Here is a 5,063-nt window from a genome sequence, read left to right as displayed (position 1 = left end):
TCCCAGTGAAATGGGAAAACAGTCGCCCCCTTAAGGGGTTATTGGAGAAGAGCTAATGTGTCTGAAATGCTGACTCTGGCAAGGGTTTGAGTTGTTCTCAAAAGTTAAAAAGCACCCTTGAGAGTTGAAGGCCTGAGGCCCGGTTTGCTGATTTGCACATTTTTTTTTTTTTCTGGCCAAGAATGATGCATCTTTCCGTGTCTCTGTGCTGCACGTGACCCCTAGAAAAGTCTTTTGCTTTTTTGTGTCAGGATTGGTCGCTGTGATGCTGAGGTTTTGAATGGTGTTTGTGCCTTTCCCTGTAATCAGGAACCTGCGGGCTTGGTGGTCACCTGACCACCTGATTGCCACCCAGCCATCAGGTGCTGCAGTCTTACCTGCAGTTTCTCCTCTGGTGAATTCGTGTGTGCGACATGTCCATGGTCCCCGGGAGGTGCTTGTAGTCAGTGCTTCAGAGTCAGAATGGGGCTGAGGAAACGGGACAGTTGCTGATGCCCATGGCCATGCCAGGAGCCTGGTCTCATGAGTCGCCTTGTCTCTGAGCCTCTCCTACACTCCATCACTGCATCAAGCGCTCCCCTCGCCCCCCTGCGGCCCCCAGAAGGTGCATATCCTGCCCCTGCTCACCACTAGGACCTCCTCCTGTTTGGTGGTGAGCACAGAGCCGAGTGGTGTGGGTACAAGGCAGGGTCCCTGCACCTCACTCCCCATTCCCTCTGAAGCCCTGCCGGGATTGGGCTTCAGTGACCTGGCTTCCACGGGTGTGGCTCACCCCAGGGCACACAGCACCTAGGTAACGGGAGAGACCCTCCCGTAGAAGGTGGTCTTATTCCTCGTCTCACCCACTGGGGAGTCTTCAGGATTCAGATGCAGGGACTTTGGAAGACAGTTTTGAATTTCAGCAAAACTTGTTTTTCAGGGTACTCCTGTTTTCCTATAAATGAAAGCAGAGCGGGGGAAGTCCTCTGCAGGAAAACCTAGAAGGAGCAAACCGCCCTGCTCCAGAGTGCAGGCGCCAGACACTGGGGGCCAGTCCGGGAGAGCCCCACCTCACCCGCTGCTGCTCCATTTAAAAGTGCAAGGCACACGCATACATGGACATGCACAATTGTGCACACAGGTGCACATTCCCAGTCACACACAAGTGCGGGGGCACACCTGTGTACATGCACACACACATGCCCCCCGCAGATGTGTGATTCTCACGTAGTCATGCTGCATCCACACAAACTCTTTCTCCCTCAGAGTGTCTTGTTCTGTCTTCACCTGGATTGTGGAAAAGGCTGGGTTCTCTGGGCCCCGGGAGTACCAGGGGAACCTGTGGTATGAGCAGTAGCACCACTGCCCTGGGAGCAGCTCCTGATTGCTGAGGACGGACAGTAGGGGATGGGCTGGGTTGGGGTAGAAGCTGCAGCCTGCAGGCAGCCCAGAGAGAGGGGCCCCCACAACACCCTCTCCGCTCCCCCCACACTGTGTGAGGGCAGGAGGTATGCAGGCAGCTCAGAGAGAGGGGCTGCCACAACACCCTCCCACCCCCACTCACTGTGTGGGGGGAGGGGTGCCTGCTTCTGCTCTGGAAGGAGACCCTCCGGGTCTGGCTGTGGAGCGTATGTTGGAGACCCCGGTCCCCCCTGGAACTTTCTAGGTGAAGCCCAGGGATCCAGAGAACCTCACAGCTGTGGGGGTGGGGTGGGGTGACACCTGAAACCTCCAGCAAGTCTCTTCCTCTCTCAGCCCCAGGCCTGCAGAGGAGGGTGTGCCAGCCAACGGGGCCTTTGTGCCCGGCACTGGCTCCCCACCAGTGCTCAGGGGTCAGGTGCAGAGGCTGGCGGGGAGAAAGCTGGCTATGGCTGAGAACAGCCCCCAGGCTGGGCCTGTGTCCAGAGGGGCTGGCCATGGCCCTCACCCCACCCCCGGCATGGGGCGCTGGACCATGCGGAGAAGGAGCCACCCCAGTGCCTGCCAGGGCCAGTCAGAGCTGCCACCCTCCGGGCTGTCTGTTAGCAGGTGCCTGTCAGAGAACAAGATGATAGGCCTAGCCGGGCCACACCCCATGGCGAGATTTCAGTGGCCAGCCAGCGGTGGACAGCACAGGGCCTGAGACAGATGTTACCTCATGTGGTGCTGTGCAGGGCAGGGACAGAATCCTGGGAAACTAAAATACATGTTGGGTGCCCTTATACGATGATGACATTTGGTACATTTTGAAATACTGTGGCCCATGAAGATCCTGAAAGTAGTTTGGGGCACTGTGGGGTGCTCTGTGGCCTCTGGGCTCGGGTGCTTCTCTCATCTGAGGCCTCTCAGGCCTGGAAGTTTGGGGTCTGGGGCCCTTTTTGAGGCCCAGGCACCTGCCCAGAATGACTGGGCCGCTGAGCCCCGCCTCCTGGGAGCCTTGCCAGGGCCAGCACTGGGCAGTCACAGGCCAGAGCCCAGCACCAGGTGGTCACAGGCAAGAACCTGTCCAAGGCAGCAGAGCGCCAGGCAAGTGAGGCCCTGCCATCTGGTGCCTGAGCGCAGACCCTGTTCCACAGCCAGTGGCCATCACCAGCCTTGCTGCCTCAGTTCCCCCTCCTTAACACCCGGGGCGGGAGTGGCTGCTTCTTCGAGGGGTTCTGTGAGCGGCTGCTGGCAACTGTGTAAAAGCCACATTCCACAGACTGTGTCTTTGTGCCAGACCCCGTGCCACGTGAGGAGACAGCCAGCTCAGGCAGAGAATTGATCTGTGTTGTCCCCTGGCGCTGCCCAGGGCCACAGAGAATGAGGGAGCGGCCTTACCGGCCGTGGTGGTAATGCTTGAGATGGCAGGTTTGGGCCTCTGCAGAAGGGCTGTCAGGGGGAGCTTTTGATCTCGGATGCGCTGAGTCAGATGAAATGTGGAGGCTGCAGGGGAAGTGTCTACCCCATGCCTGCAGGAGCATGCCTTCCCTCCACAGCTCCTCCGGCGCAGGCAAGCCCTGGCACGGCTGTTCTGGCTTCTTCCACAAGAGCTGGGGAAAGGGGAACTATTCTCAAGCCCTTGCATCTTTCTGGCACTTTCTGGCATTTCATGCTGGCAGACGGGGTCACCTCGCCACCTCGGGGCTGATCGCCTGTGGGGCCCCTCGTTCCCAGCGGGGCCATGTGATGGGCAGGGCAGGGCAGGCACCAGCACCAGGCTGGATGGTGGTTTGGCTGTCATGCCGTCTTCCAGAAGCCCAGCAGGCCTGCGAGTGGGCACATGCTGGTGCTGGGGCCAGGCACTGACTGGGGGTGAGGGCTGACCCTGCGGAGAGTGCCCGTGGACGGACACACTGGGGGTGAGGGCTGACCCCTGTGGTGAGTACCCGTGGACAGACATTGGGCCAGAGCCACAGGCAGGAAGGCCAATGGGAACGGCAGGAGGAGAGAGCGTGATGGGTTACAGTGGTGGAACTCGCACCCACCCCCCAGCCGTTTGTTTGTTCGTTTGCTCATTTATTTTTGGTCTGAAGTCCTTGCTTTTGTATTTTCCCACCGTTCCATTGAGCAGCTTCAATATTTGCCACAGTTAGGCCTTTTTGGAATCTGCGCTTAGAGATTTTGAGATAGCATCAAGTTTCAGCAGCTCGGACTCCTCTATCTGCAGAGAACCTGCCAACACAGCTGCTCCTGGGGCAGGAGAGGCACTGTCTGTGTTGGGGTGACGTGAACCGATGGGAAAGCCAGGCTGGACATAGCTCCTGGGCCGGCAGCCCGTCTTGGTGGCGGCTTCACCAGGTCTGGCGTCCCTGGTCCTGGAGCTTGAGTGCTCAGGAGAGCCTCTGATTCAGCTGCTCCACAGGCCTCTTCTGGACGCACCTGGGCAGGCCTGAGTCGACACACCCCACAGCCTCGGGGACCGAGAGAGACCTCGCTTCCATGTTTCAACTTAGACAGTGGGAGACTTTGTTTTGGGAGGAATCACTCGATTCACGTGGACGCTGCTGCTGGGCGGGACATCTGGCCTCTCCCTGTGGCAGGGAGGGGCATGGGGGAGAGAGAGGGGTGGCGTCCCAGAACCTCCGTGGGCCTGCAGTGAAGCCCCAGCCCTGCAGCTGCCAATGCAGGGTGTTATCCAGGGGCAGGACATCGTCTGCCGTGACTCTGCCTTCCCCGATGCCAGGTGACCCCACGGAACCAGTGTCTGTGACTTCTTCCATGTTTTGGGGCTAAAGAGGCCGGTGGGGTTGGGGGCTGGCATCAGTGGAGGACCTCGGAGCCCAGGGCCGTGGGCTGATGGGCGATGAGGCCCCCACCAGCTGCTCCGGGAGAGCCCATCCACGGTTCTTCGTCCTCCTGGCCTTTGATTCTTTTTCCTGTGTGCATTTTTGAGCACCTCTGTGTGCGAGAGGCCATGCCTGCCCGAGACGGGAAGGAAACACCACAGTGAGCCTCGGACACCCACAGTCTGGAGGGCCCGGTGCTTCGAATGAGCAGACACGGGGAACAGCGCGCCCTTATCGCTGACGCAGGCTGTGGAGGGCCCGGCACCGTGAGCAAGCAGTGACAGGGAACAGGGCACCCTTATCGCTGACGTAGGCGAGGGCTTCGTCGTCTCACGGCTCTTATCTTGGGTGCCACCCCAGCCAGAGTCAGGGCTGAGTGGAGGGGGGCAGTGGTCGGGGACCTGCAGGAGAGGGGAGGGCCTCACTTCTCATGGGCGACGTTCATTTACATGCAGCTCTGCAGCCCTAACGGCCAGGCTGGGTCCTGTCTTTTAAAAAAACCTTGTTAATTTGGTTGATGGAAAGTGTCATCTCAGAGTTCTGTTTGGTGAGTTCCCGTTGCCGTGCGGGCGAACATTTTCATCCACTCAGGGGCTGTTGTGTTTCTCAGGGAATGTGGAGTTTGCCGTGTGGGTGAATGTTTTCACGCACTCAGGGGCTGTCGTGCTTCTCCGGGAATGCTGGGTTTGCGGCTGGTGCCCACTTCCCTGAAGGTACATTCTCTTTCCCCATTGCTTTTTGTCTGTTGATGCTTTCAGCTCTGGATGTCCTATTTTGCGTACTTTTATTGTTTATGGTTAGCCTTTAACTGGGGGTTTGATTTTTTTTTTTTTTTTG

At 58.6% G+C, this 5,063-nt stretch overlaps 1 long non-coding RNA gene across 1 annotated transcript; it reads right to left on the bottom strand.

Moving 5' to 3' along the window:
• Positions 1 to 234: 234 nt before the first annotated feature.
• LOC111527946 lies at positions 235 to 2,896 on the bottom strand. Its single transcript, XR_002726819.1, has 4 exons — positions 2,779 to 2,896; positions 1,267 to 1,366; positions 843 to 934; positions 235 to 468 (listed from the first exon to the last, which is right to left on the bottom strand). It is a non-coding gene; the product is annotated as an uncharacterized LOC111527946 (long non-coding RNA).
• Between the last annotated feature and the right edge of the window lie 2,167 nt (positions 2,897 to 5,063).

This window comes from Piliocolobus tephrosceles, chromosome 19, assembly GCF_002776525.5.
Source record: "Piliocolobus tephrosceles isolate RC106 chromosome 19, ASM277652v3, whole genome shotgun sequence".
Taxonomy (NCBI): domain Eukaryota; kingdom Metazoa; phylum Chordata; class Mammalia; order Primates; family Cercopithecidae; genus Piliocolobus; species Piliocolobus tephrosceles.
Note: the sequence above shows the minus strand (reverse complement) of the source record. Positions and strands in the feature narration are given on the sequence as shown.